Consider the following 15,111-nt stretch of genomic DNA (forward strand, 5'->3'; position numbering starts at 1 on the left):
ATGTCAGGTGTGCTAGTAATCTCAGGACTCACATTACCTAATACACACACACACACACACACACATAAGCACAATCTAACTTATAATAAAATGACCTTTTCGTCGAAATTCAGCTACACAATTTCAAGCAAGAATGTGATCTTTTGTTGTTTAAAATACATTTTTGAATGAATAAACAGATTCAACACCCTGAGCAACCCTTGAAACACTATAATTCTATATATTAAACAACTTAAACTCAAGTTTTTAAAAAAATATCAGATTTTGATTAAAATTAACCAAGGAAAAGGTCATTTCTTCTATTAGTTAGACTACGCCTATATATAAGCTATAAATTAAGATTCATTTTACCATATAAATTAAAATAATGATTATGTAACCATATTTAAATTTAATTAATAAGCACATAAAAAACTTAATACTTATAATAAACTCACAATATAGCAAGATTCTTAATCATGGATATTCACCTCTACTTTACCATGGATATTATTAACTTGTAAATAGGTTTTGTTACAATACCATGACTTAGTAATACCACATGCCGAAAAACCATAACTCATTTCACAATCAAATTTTTTTATAAATATTTTATTTAATTTTTTTATATAGCGTTTTAAAATTAAATCTAAAAGCAAAAAGGTTATAATTACTTTTGAGATATATCTAAACCCTCTACCCTCACTAGTACTAAAAATATTCCATGGATATTCCATAGAGATTAAATTAAGGTTTTAATAAAATAAAAAATGAGAATATTTTTATATATAGAGATGTGAAATTTATATAATATAAATAAATATTATTAATAATCAGTATAGATCCATATTAACTAAGAATCTACCAAGTGATGAGAAATCCCAAACCTTTCCTTAAGTTTTGCACTCAAAAAGAAGTTTGTGTATTGAGAGATTTGATCCCTTTAGGCACTTGGTAAAGTCAGAGTTAAGATGGATCTACGTTGAGGATTTTTTAGATAAAAGAGAATCATATGTTTCATGGGTCTAGCATGCCCGGAGAGGGATCTAACAAGAGTCTCTTCATTTTTTATCTTCATTAGTTTGAATTAGACTCTAGAGGTAAGCACAGATCTAGCATGCCCTAAAAGGGATTTAGTAAGTCTTGTGGTTATAACTTTCCATAGTTATGTACTATCACTTATCCTATGATAACTCTTCTTGGAACCCGTCATTATAAATTCATTTTTTTATTAAGTCAATCATAGGATATGTAACCACCCCTCCCACATTTAGCCAATTTTACTGGTATGTTAGGGTAAACAAGAGATGGAGAGCTACTATGACATGACCCAACCTCCTAGGTCCCATTAAGGAAGTGGCATCGACTACTGACGACAAACTAACATCTCACAACATCCTACAGGGGCTACAGGTCACTCAGAGGCTGAGCAACCACCCTAGGTGGCCAAATCATGAGTTGGACCACCTTTTCCTTGTCCTGAGCCATCAACCGATCCCATGGACAGGCATACATGCAGGTTGGGAGCCTCCAACCACATGCACAAGCCTGCATCCATGTGGTTGCAACCTAAAATGTCCAGTTCAAAGCATGTAGTCCTAAAATTTGAGCCTAAATTCTAGGTCAACCTCCAAACCACTACCCAGAACTCAATGAAACTTTCTAGAATGATAAATGGCATCAAGAAAAAGTCATTCATACAAAGCTTGATCAAATACTTAACCTAACTAGGCCGAACCATGATAGTCATTTCGTTAAACATATGGCAAACATGTAATCTATAGGTCACAAATGCATATCTAAACACAGGAGTCTGAAACTTATCTGAGATTCACAAAGGTCTAATGCCCTCTCATAATAATTGCAATAACATTTCTTAGTCCATATATTGATCAACTATTCATATATTCATCAAACATGACAAGAGACATAGACAATGTACATCATATAACCAACATATAACTAGCAAATAACCATCATATAAACCAACAAATAACGAACATATAAACCATGGAAACTCAGTCGTAATATCACCATCATAATCAATACACATACTCATAGATCACAATAGAAAATACCTCATATTAACATATGAAAATGCCAACCAAGTCAAGGACTTCCACGTACCACCCGACCATAAATTGGGCTGAACCAAATATTTCTTTCAGCCAATCACCCTCGTGCCATATTCCAAGCATGAATGTCGGATATCATGGAATAAACCAAGAAAAACCAAACCAGGGATTTCAGAGGCCAAACCACCTCAACCCTCAACCAGTGATTCAACCTCATTGTCAGAAATCACTAACACCAACCAGATCGGTCTCTGCCCAAGTTGTCTAGGGCTCCACAACGTTTATTCCAACCGCGACTCTAGGAACTTATAACTCAAACCACAACCTTACAGGGCTCTAGAGTGTTTTTCCAACCTGGCTCTAGGGACTAGTAACTCAACCCACCAAGGGCTCTAGAGCATTTGTCCCAACCTAGGCTCCAGGACTAATAACTCAACCCAAGTTGTTTTAAGGCTTCCAGAGCATTTGTCCCAACCAACGGCTCCAAGAACTAATAACTCAACCCACAGCCATAAAGAACCTGAGCGCCAATCAAAAAAGAACATGTGGAAAGACTCACAACACCATGGCTATCTAGGAATGACAAGGAAAGGCTAAAACCATTGCCAATCTAGGCAAATATCCATGCCTATGACAACACATAACCAAGAAACCACGTGCATATACCATGCATGTGAAAACTAGCAAGGAAATCATACATGCAACTCGATACCTGCAAGAAATCCAACTATAGTTGTTGATCCAATTGTTCCCTTGTTATTTCTTGTTTTCCTTTGCCTTCTTTCTCCAATCAAAGTGAAAACTAGAGTGCTCCAAGAATGCTCTAAGTGCACAAGAGTATGAGAGAATGAGAGAATAGAATAGAGCTCCAAAACTGAACTGACAAAAGCCATGAATTGATCCTCAAAAGCCTTTTTATCATTGAGGCATCTATTTTCTTCATTTTCCTCCACTTATCTTCAATTTCGCTCTCATGGAAATTTGTGACTCTTCACCTTCCTTTTCTCCTATTTTCTTTTATTTCATAAATAAAATGTCAATTAATGCCACTTTGCCTTTACCAATTCCTTTTCCAAATTCCTTATCCATTAATAAACTGATGTGACACCCACTAGGATGTTTTGTCCACCATTAATCTTGGAATATGTGTCCTGTGACCTTGGTCTTATATTTTTTACATGGAAAATCAACTAGGGGTTGTTACAAACCCCTCTCCCTTGGGGGAATATCATCTTCGTTGTTCAATAACACTTATGACCAGCGAACCATTGAAAACAAAACATACTGCCTATGGAGCTTTATAACCTAGCTCGTTGCACTTTTTACAATGACCTTTGCTGAAAACAAAACAACATACCACTTAGTGGAGCTTTATAACACAACTCATTACGGTATTTACAATAACAATCACATATACTCATGCACATTTGCTTCAACCAACAAATAATCATATTGTCTATGGAGCTTTATAACCACAACTCGATACACTATTTACAATAATATACACATATGAAAATTTTCTCTAACTAACAAATAAAAGGATATGATGCCCGCATCAACAACAAGGGAATCCAGAGGCTCACACCTCCACCCTCAAAAGTAGTACCAAGATTCACCTCCTTCCTAAGAAGTCTAGAATCCATTGCCAAAGTCAAACTCACATCCAATGTCCAACGCTATGTTCCTTGCGCTACTTATCCTCTCAGTGAATAATTACTAGCTCATTGTTCGAGGGCACACTACCAATGTGCTTCTGATTCTATCTAGCAATGCTAATGACCAAAACAAATTCATTCCCTGAGCTTCCCTTCTTTTCTACACAGTCCCTCGGGAAATCTGGTCACCCCTTTCCATGCAGTTACATACCTCCCAAGTTTCATTAGCATCCCCATCTCGAGCGATCCATCCCTTAGCAAGGTTTCCTCGCATTGGAAGGTCCACAAACCAAGGCATATCCCTGCCTCAAAATCATCATACCGATCATAGCATGCTCATGGAAATCAATGGACACTATTGGGTACCAGTGTCCCATAATGGCCCTGCTCCTAAAGTGTTTTACCAACATATTGTTGCATGTTCCAATTCCTTTCACTGTTGTTGCTAACATAACATTCTTGCAATTAGTTCCAACCACCCAAACCAGGCATTTTCCATGCTTTCCTGTACCGAGCACATAATGATCATTAGATTCAAAATAGATTGAAATAAATTCAAATCATACCTCATTGATAGCCCATCAATAAGGTACACTTGCAATTCTATTTACTTCCTGTCACAACAAGTCAAACTAGCTCTTTGATCAAATCATCATGTATAAACATATCACATCTGGTTAGCTCAAAACGCAACCATCATAAATCATAATCATAAAGCACATGTAACCATAGTAAATCAGAGTCACAGATCACATGCATAATAAAAGTAAAATAAAATATTGATACTTATCATTTAATCGGTCCTTGCTTCTACCTTTGTTCTGTGTCCTTTCCACACACACACCAAATAAGTTAACCCGGCAAGCACCCAATGCCTTCACTCCTCTTTAGTCACATACCCATACACACAGTGTATATCACAACACATACACTCACACATGGTGTACAACACAACACATACACATACACCCCGTGTACAACATAATACATTTATGTACATAGAGTACAACACAACGAATACACACGTCATGATACAACAACTATACAATACATGTAACATAGTAGCACATATACACAACACAACATGTATGACATGTACACAATACCACATGTACATAGCACCACATGCACAACCTGTACACAACACTACCTGCACAATGTGTACACAACACCACGTGTACATAGCACCGTATGCACAACGTGTACACAACATTACATGTACATAACACCACGTGCATGATATGTACACAACACCACCTGCACAATGTGTACACAACACCACATGCATGAAACACCACATGTACCACATGCACACAACACCAGTACATGTACAACATGCACACCACATCGTATGTACACAATACTGCATATACAACATGCACACAACACTGCACATACAACATGCACACAACACCATATGTACACAACACCGCATAACATGTACACAACACCGCACATACAACAAGCACACAATACCATATGTACAAAACACCACATAAATGTACACAACACCATATGTACACAACGCCTCATATACAACATGTACACAATACCATCATAGAAAAGTTTAGGGATGAATCTTAGCCCATGGGCGAAATTTAAATAGTTTTATATTTTGGAGGGGCGTTTTTTTTACATTACCCTCCTTTTCTATAGTTCGTCTAAAAATTATTTAAAATATATATATATATATTACATTTTAGTTGTAAAAGATAAGCAGATAAAACACTATTTCGTCCCTCTAAATTTCATTCAAGCCCCCATTTGGCTTCCAATAGCCCATGATTTCCATTCAAGGCCCGATTTGGCGTTCAATCGTCGTTGATTTCCAGGAATGGCACTGGTCAGGGGCTATTTCGCCCTCTTTCATGATTGGAAATCGAAGCTATGGTGCAATTCTCCCCGGGTTCTAAGGCTTTGCTTATTTGATTTGCCTTTATAAATTTATAAATGAGTGTCTGGGTAGAAGCAACTTTGTTATCGATTGTCGTTGGATTTTAAATTATATCAAACTGTTATGATTTTGTCTCATATCTCGCAGAATCGCCCAAAGTCCTTGAACTTTTAAATAGAGGATGTTGAAATGGGGAACATACTCCTGGAAATAGAAATTTGAATGAAGGGCAGGAGTTTGGTTATAACCAGAGAAATGCAAAAATGAATGTTCCTAACATAGGTAGGGAACTTGGAAACCACATTCGGGTTTCTCACTGTCTCTCACTGATTATGTTTTGAAATGGTTTATTGTTGTGCAGGTCAAGAATGGGGAGAAACTTTCCAAAAACAATTTATCTTATCTAAGGTTTTATTCCTCTCGCCTTCATCACATTGGGATAATAATAACACAGATCATAATTCAATCATGGATCACTTGAATTTTACAACTCTTCTGAAATCTCTCGCAGCAGTCCCAGGACTGGGCTAAAACCCACTTATATTTCCAGGATTGCTAGCTTTGAGATTAAAACTCTTTTGACTTCTTGGTATCATTGTAGTTGTGCTAGTATTGAAGAATACCCAATAGAGAATTACCAACCCAATGGAGAGTATCATGATTTCACTAAACAAATCAGTGCATTGTGTAAGGATAGCCAATCACATCCGGCATTCGACATATGGACACAAAGGAGCCAACATGGATTCCCAACATATTCTAACGTGTATGCTCGTCTCTTGCAAGGGTGTATTAAGATAAAGCCTATGTCAGAGGGCACACAAATTCATGTCCATATGACAAAACATGGATTCAAGCCTCGCCTTTTCCTACATAAAAATCTCATCCATATGTATACCAAGTGTGGTAATTTAAAGGATGCATGCCAATTGTTTGACAAAATACATAAACCAGATGTGATTTCAGGATATGCCCAATACGGGCTCTACAAGGATGTCCCAAGGAATTTTCGCATGACGCATAGGTCAGGTATGAATCCGACTCACTTCACTTTTGCTATTGTGTTGAGCACGTGCGCCAACTTAGCAGATTTGGAACATGGCAAGCAAGTTCATGCCGAAATCATTAGAAGTGGATATGATAACCATATATTTGTGGGAAATGAACTTGTTGATATGTAAGTCAAATGTAGGTTACTATAAGAGGCACATGATGTGTTTGATGCAATGTTTGAAAGAGATGAGGTTTCACGCAACGGATTGCTTACAGGATATGCACAAAATGGACATGGTGTGAAGGCGTTGAAACATTTTTGGCAAATGCAACAAGCAGGTTTGAAGCTGACCCACTTCACATTCAACAACATTCTCAAAGCATGCAGTAGTGTTGCAGCTCTTGAACATGGTAAACAAGTCCATGGCCGCATTATTAAAACTGGATTTCAGTCTGATGTTTATGTGGGAAGTGTTATAGTTGATATGTATGCTAAGTGTGGAAGCCTAGAGGATGCACTTACAATGTTTTATAATACGCCTGATCAAAATGTGGCAACAGGAATGAAATGATAGCAGGAATTTTCCAGGTTGCAGATGTTGAATCATGCCCGAAATATGGGGAGCAGGCACTGAGTATCTTTAGGAAAATGCAGCGGAGGGGAATGAAACCTAATAATTTCACCTTCTCCAACATCCTTGGAGTTTGCTCGAGCCTTGCATTTCTGGAGAATGGGAAACAGATCCATGATAAAATCATTAAAAACAATTTTGAATTAGACGAATTTGTGGGAAGTGCTCTTGTTGACTTGTATGCCAAATGTGGGGCAGTAGAAGATGCACATAGATGGTTCGATAAAATGTTGAAACAAGATATTGTCTCGTGGACTACAATGGTTGCAAGATATGCCCAAAATGGGCATGGTGAATATGCCCTCAAACATTTTCGGCAAGTGCTAAGGGAAGGTATAAATCCTGATCAATTTACTCTATCTCATATCCTCGATGCATCTGCGAGCATAGCCGCTGAGAGACAAGGAAAGAAACTCCATACCCACACTATCAAAATTAGATTTGAATCACTTCTTGTTGTGGGAAATGCTCTCATTGGGTTGTATGCAAAGTGTGGAAGCATAAATGATGCATGCACTATGTTTAGTGGAATTCCTAAACGAGATGTAGTGTCATGGATGGTCCTGATATCAGGATATGCTCAGCATGGATGCAGGAAATAATTCCTCTTACTCTTTGGGCAAATGCAAGGAGAAGGAATAAAGTTGAACCATATCACCTATGTCGGTGTTCTCTATGCTTGCAACCATGTAGGCCCAGTGGATGAAGGTTGTCGCTACTTTGATTCCATGACTAGAGACCATGGAATTGCACAAAAAATAGAGCATTATCCCTGTGTTGTTGACCTTATTTGTCGTGCTAGACGCCTGGATGAGGCAGAGAAGTTCATCAATGAAATGAAACTTGAATCTGATGTTGTAGTGTGGCAGGGCTTGCTTGGTGCCAGCAGGATCCATGGGAATATGGACATAGGGAAGCGTGAAGCAAAACGCGTTATTGAGTTGGAGCCCCACACATCGGGAACATATGTGTTGCTGTCAAATATATATGCCTCTTCTGGCATGTGGGATGGTGAAACAAAAGTGAGAAATATGATGAAAGATAAGGGGGTTAAAAAGGAACTAGGTCTACGCTGGATTGAAGTCAGGAAAATTTTTCATTCTTTTGTAGTAGGGGATAGATCACACCCACAAACAGCGAGCATATATGCAAAAATAGATAGTTTGACAAAGGAAATTAAAGAGACAGGGTATGTGCCCAACACGAACTTTGATGTGCATGGTGTGGAGCACGAGCAGAAAGAAACTTGTCTTGTCCATCATAGTGAGAAGCTGGTAAATACATTTGGGCTTATTAGCACATCACATGGAACACCTATCAAAGTGATTAAAAACCTTCATGTATGCGGGGATTTCCACAACGCTTCCAAGCTCATTTCTAGAGTATCTGGAAGAGAAATTGTTTTGAGGGATGGCAACCGTTTTCATCATTTCAAGGTTGGGTCGTGTTCCTATGGGGATTATTGCTGATGAAGAGGTAAACAAACTAGGCAATGCTTTGTGAAGTAAAGGTTTGATACTCTATTTTATGTATGTGTTGTTATACTCTCTATTGTGGAGAATGGAAGAACAAGGTACCGTATATAATATCTTTTTATGATTCTTCAAGGCACACAAAAATATTCTTTGTTTGAAGGCCTTAAAATCTTGGAAAAAACATAGTTTTAAAATTGGCTTCAAAACACTCCAATAGTGATTTCTCTTATAAATTCCATGGATCTCCTGCTTCTACAACACGAAACCCAACTTTCTAGTACCACGGATCCTACATGATTCTCATCACAATTTTGTACTCTTGTCTTAGTTCATTTGACTATTTGATGTTTTAGGGAGTCTATGAGTTATGTGGTTGCTATAAAGATTCACATTGCATTGCATATGTAAACAAATTGTAAATAGCAACATATCAATTCACTAATAAGGATTTAGTACACTAGCATAGTACATGTTACTTAGTAGTAACCTTGTGGCTTACTAGTTTGAATAGATTTTAGTAAATAATGTATGAGTGCTCAGTTGGACTACAGTGAGAATAGTTTCTTCTTTATGTGTGATGATTTTTTTTGAAATGTTGAGATCTTTAAGACAATTTCATTTAAAATTTTAGAGTTAGATATCTCATGATACCATGGATCTAAAGGATACTCTTTGCAACTTGTACTCCTGCCTTAGTTCTTTTGACTATGCAATGTAGTAAAAGTGTTTTACTTATTCTACATTGATAAAGATTCACATCACATGGTATACGTAGGCATAAATTATAAATAACAACATAGAATTTCATTACGAAAGAGTCATTACACCAGCGTAGTCCTTGTTACTTAGTGCTAACCCCCGTGGCTATGTACTCACTATCCTGGCTTTGTCTTGCTCTATTGTCTATCTTAACTACCACCAACAAGCTTACAAAGAGAAATGACAAATTGTGAAGCTTGGGAGCTGACCTCAAAGCTCTCTTGAAAGTTGAAGTACATATCAATATACTATGAAATATTCCAGTAGAGGACCGTTAGTCATTAATGACCATATTTTCTAAAGCAACCTTATGAACAATCCTTCGATCTTCTTCCTTCTATATACTGTTTGTGTTCCTGATTCTTGGCAGTCTTTTTGTTGCAGGCTTCTAGAGTCTTTAGAAATCTTGCTTTGTTGCAGGCTTCTAGAGTCTTTAGAAATCTAGCTTTGTTGTGTGTGTCAATTTACTTGTTGTTTTATGTATCATCCCAAAATGGTGTTGTGGTTTCTTTGTTTCAACAATTCTTTGCATTGCAAGCCTCTGTAGTATTCCTGCAACCTGGGATTGTAGTATTTCCAGTATACGTGGTTGGTTCTCGTGACCTTTTTTCCTTTTGTTTTTTTTATAATATTTATATTGATTTTTTACCTTGTGGTTGGGTTCCTATGTCAGAGACCGCAACAATTTTTTTGATCATTTCCACCGTGCTTTGTAGTTTCATGCTATTAGCACTTTGCAACATTATAATATGGTCCACTTAGTGATACTGCAAACTGATCTTGGAGAATATGTTTGACCGATATAGTGCATTGCCACAATGTTGATTCTTCTGAGATTTGTGATTGTCTTAACAATCTCTGTAGGGTTTTCATCTCATGAATTTAACCTTAAATATGTGACAAAAGTCAGAGTTAAATTCATGAATTATTTATTAGAATTTATTTTAATGTTTAACACCAAAATTTTATAGATCTATGTTGCAACTATAATTGTTATCCTGTCACTATTCATTTGTGAGATACTCATTATACGATCTCAAAATCTCAATGTTATGCCTATGTCTGTTAATGCCGTTTTATGGATCCTAGGAATTCTAATTTCAATATCATCTTTATTTATATAACATCTTCCTCGCCTCTTTTCTCTATTGGTAATGCAGTTGCTACAATTTCTCATGAAATGCGTACACCAATGAATGGCTTTCTTGGTAAGTCTACTCTAATATATGCTTTGAACATGGTCCTTGACTAGAGGTGGCTATCAATTTCTGACACTCATTTTTCAATTATGAGGCTTGCTGAATGCAATTGACATTAGATCATTATGAATTATGATATATGGAGGTTAACAACTAGAGCTAGGCTCGTTTTTCCTAATGACAGAAGCTCATTAATAATTTTTTGTAAAGAATAAAGAAGAGGTTCATTGTTTAGGATGAATTTATATTTTTATTCTTATACATTGTGTGTATAATTTTATGCATATTTAATAACATTTACAAGTATAAACATCTGGGATATGCTTTAGTGCAGGAGCAAATTGAACAAGGACTTTGACTGTAGCACAATTTTTAGTTGATTTTTTTTTTTGACAATATCCATTGTTCCACCAAGGGATTGTTGATGTTTTCCATTACACCAAATTCTACAAGCATTACTAAATATCCAATTTTTTACCATTATTTTGAGTGGGGAGTTAGTCCCATGTTCCTGGGTGGCAATTAGGCCACGTGATTGATTCCCATAGGTGCGACCGTTAGTGCAACATGCCTCCTTTGATATGACTCAGGGGGGTTAAAATTGGGTGAAGGCTTTGATACCATGTTGAGGATTGTCATTACACAAAAAAGCCACAAGAATTAATAAACTTCCAAACCATACCATTACTTTGAGCGAGCGGTTAGTCTCATGTTCCTAGGGTCGTGGTTAGTCCATGTGATGGATTCCCAGAAGTGCAACATTTGTCCAACAGGGATATATGGGAATGTACCACCAATGTGTTTGCAGAAACCTCTCTATTTCAACACACTAGTGTATGGTGGGGGTAATATATCCTAGCATGGGTGGTTCAACCCTAAATATAGAACATATATCAAATATAAATTTGGAAATTTGAAAATTGTTATGAAATTTTCATCAATGCTTAATGATTACATAACAAATAATGAATCACAAATAAGTTACATTAAAAAACAAAAACAAAAATTATCATTTATGAAAGCAACAACATACCATAGGCTTGAGAAATGGTCAGGTCCAAACATTTGCGAGTGGGTTTTAGTATCACAAAAAAAATACTTATCTTTCATGTTTCCAACTATTGTTGCAGTGATACTAAGAAGTTAGAAACATCAATCTTGAACATGATATTTTGTATTGGTTTAGTGTGGGTTTATCTGTGTAATAACGTATGTGGGGTGATTAGGTGTGAGATGGAATTAAAAAAATTGTGTTTATTTTTTAATCGAATTAAACAACACCCCAAGAACATGGACGCCCATAAGTGCACCAATTGACAGGGTCCTGGATGTCCTTGTTTGCAGGGATGCTAAAAATTGTGAAAGGGACATGCCTAACGGGATTCCATGACATGGAGGGTGTACTAGTTAATTCTAAGATATATCAGTGACATCCCCATTGTCCCATGTATGGTGTTTTTGCAAGAAACGCTTTTCCAGAGTCATGTCTCTGTGTATAATCAGGAAATTTTGGCACTACAAGAGCGCACTAAAAATTACTTTATTTAGTAACTGCTTGGAAGGCATGCTCTAGACTCTTAAGTCCTATTGTTGTGATTTCAAAAGTTCAAACTAGCCACAAAACGACAAAAATCTAAGGCTGGTATCTTTTTGTAATTGGTGCATGAATTTATTACACGACTATCTTGGTATGATAAAAGTGACACTTTTGATAGTGCTTGCCCTTCAGTATTTTCTCTCAAGATTTTGCAGGTCAATCTATAAGTGGTTTGGTGTTGACTGTTTGTGTCCTCTTGTCTTTCTTTTTTTCACTTCTGTATAACACCTTTTGCCTATCAATTTTTTTTGTAATATTTTTTTTGAAGGTTTTTTTCATTGATTTCTTGGTTCTATATGGTTTTGCGTTATTGTTTATTTGATGTCGCTTCCTGTTGTCCAACAACTAGATTCTTTCAAGAGAATGGAATTTTCTGTCATTTCTCATAGTTGTTAGATTTGTCAAAGAGAATTGTACATGCTGATGTTTTAGGTGTAACAAATCACCCATCATCAAAGGACGTGAGTAATTGCATCCAATTTTTAATTATAATGCTTATTCTAGTCTGATTTTTGCTTTCTCGTTGCAATGTTAACAACGATATCCTTTCTTATATTAGCTTGTTTTATGCTTTATTAGGTCAGATCTATACTAGGTAATTTCCCATGGGACATGGAAATCTTCCTCCCATTCCCATATTTGGAGCATAAATTGTAATGAAAACTTTTCAATCTGTCAAGTTTCAACATGTCCTTTAATGGGGGAAAGCATACAAAATTTTATTCCAAGCATGCATCTAATTGTACTCCTCTTGTCCACTACACTCCTGGACCACTCTGAATCTGTAGAGCCCTAAAATTACACTCCACCACCTCTAACATATCTAAGTCCAAAATCCACTACACCATGGAGATACCTCAACACTTGCTTCTCTACCACCTAGTGAGCCATCCTTAGCTCCACCATAAACTTGCTAAGTGTATTCATTGCAAATTATATACCCAGTATAGTATTAACTAGATACATCAATGACCTGATTAATTGCTTATACAATGTGGGATCCATCAAATCACTGTCAGAAGCATTAAGCTTCCTTAAGTTGGTAGTCATAGGTGTAGACATTATCCTGCAATCCTCTATCCCGAATCACTTCAGGATCCCAATTGCATACTTTCCCTACCCTAGGAAAATCTCTCTTCGTTTCTACCACATCTCTAGTCCAAAAGGTAGTGCATCATTCCAATATCCTTCACCTTGAAATTTGAATCAAGGTCCTCCTTGCACATCCCCATGAGCTTCTCAGAAGGATTGTGGACATACACTAAACTATTGAATATGCACAGATGACTCACCTTCGATTTCACTCTTGTAAAAGGCTCCTTCTTATTCATATCATCCACTTCCTTGTGTGGAGTCCTATTTTGCAAGTATACAATTGTATTACATGCTTTCATCCACAAGAACATAGGTAGATCCTAATCATGGATCGTGGCCTTAGCTGCTTTGAATATACTCCAATTTTTCCTCTCTGCCACACCATTCTATTGCGGATTGTAGGGCATTGTCAACTCTTTCTTGATTCTCGCTTCCCTGGATAAATCATTAAACTTGTTGGAGGTATACTCTCTCCCATTATCTGATTTCATGTCCTTGATCTTCTTCCTAACTAGTTCTCCACAAGAGCTTTGAACTCTTGAAATTGACTTAAGGTCTCATCCTTGGCCTTTAGGAGGTAAATCCACGCCCTCTTGGAATATTCATCTATGAACGTCACAAAATAACTACACCCTAAGATAGACTCCACTGGAATAGGACCATAGATGTAAAAATGCACCAAATCCAACACACCCTTGGACCTGGTCTCGTTGTTAGAAAATGTTTCCTTGACCTATTTTCCAAGCACACATTGCTTACACACCATCATGTTCTATACTGAACCCTAGAAAACTAGTGACCATCTCCCATAACAGTGGTAGATCCTTGTAGTGTAGATGTCCCATCATAAATCCAAAATTTATTAGACTAAAATTGATTTTTATTCAATAAAGTATACTATGAGATGCTTTAAACATTTAATTGCTTAGAATTAGTTTGTTGCAACAAAATGTAAAGAGTGTTGGTAGAGTTGGAATACTTGTTGTTAGCATTGATGAACTTTTGATTAGGGGTCTAGTGTATGGTTTGAGTCTTCATTTTTGTGAATCAGTGTATTATTATTTTTTTCTATAAGACTTTGAAAGCTTTTAATTATTTTACTAGCATTTTTTCCTAATACTCCTGTATTTCTATCAACTACACATGTCATGTTCTATGACATAATGTCCATGTCATCTATGCATAGCCAAGAATGTTATACATCATTCCAAATTGCATTTATTATAACCAAAGACCCACTTTACAATTTCTAGGTCTAAGTTTATATCCACCAGAGGTTTGTAAGGTCTCATTCGTATCCATTAATTGACATTTAGACTCAACAAGTTTTTTTATTCCATGATTTGTTCAAACATTAATCTTTTATAGCTTGACATAACTGTTAGAGAAAATATTAATCTCTCCTAGCTTGACAAAAATGGTGGTCAATATCAACACATACAAGAACTTTGTGGTGGAATATCATTAAAATTGATAGAGGAATATGCAGGAGTGTACCATAAGAACCTTGGCAAAGATGCCCTCTGAAGCTTGCAACATTGTTTATAGGAAGAACAAATTATGTTTCTTTTTTCCAAACATGTAAGTTAGTATATTAAATTTTAATGAATATGTTTTCCTATTATCATATATGGTTTTATACTTTATCAAAAAATTCACCAAGACTTCACAATGTTTTATAACTTAGTAAAAGATTCACCAAGATTTTACAAAGTTTTATTATTCTATGAAGGATTCGCCAATATCTTACAATATATT

The 15,111-nt window shown here is 36.3% G+C and overlaps 1 long non-coding RNA gene and 1 pseudogene across 2 annotated transcripts; both read left to right on the plus strand.

Moving 5' to 3' along the window:
- The first annotated feature begins 5,456 nt into the window (after window positions 1-5,456).
- On the plus strand, window positions 5,457-12,295 carry LOC149246776 (uncharacterized). 2 transcript variants are annotated; one of them, XR_016265595.1, is made up of 4 exons: window positions 5,457-5,599; window positions 5,965-6,011; window positions 10,623-10,670; window positions 12,006-12,295. It is a non-coding gene; the product is annotated as an uncharacterized LOC149246776 (long non-coding RNA). The 2 variants fall into 2 exon arrangements; XR_016265594.1 differs by having other exon boundaries at window positions 5,457-6,011.
- LOC149246777 (pentatricopeptide repeat-containing protein At2g03880, mitochondrial pseudogene) lies at window positions 6,071-8,839 on the plus strand (annotated as a pseudogene).
- Window positions 12,296-15,111: the final 2,816 nt, after the last annotated feature.

Source organism: Pinus tabuliformis, chromosome 7 (genome assembly GCF_031772625.1).
Source record: "Pinus tabuliformis cultivar Carrire ecotype Pingquan chromosome 7, CPIR1, whole genome shotgun sequence".
NCBI classification, from domain to species: domain Eukaryota; kingdom Viridiplantae; phylum Streptophyta; class Pinopsida; order Pinales; family Pinaceae; genus Pinus; species Pinus tabuliformis.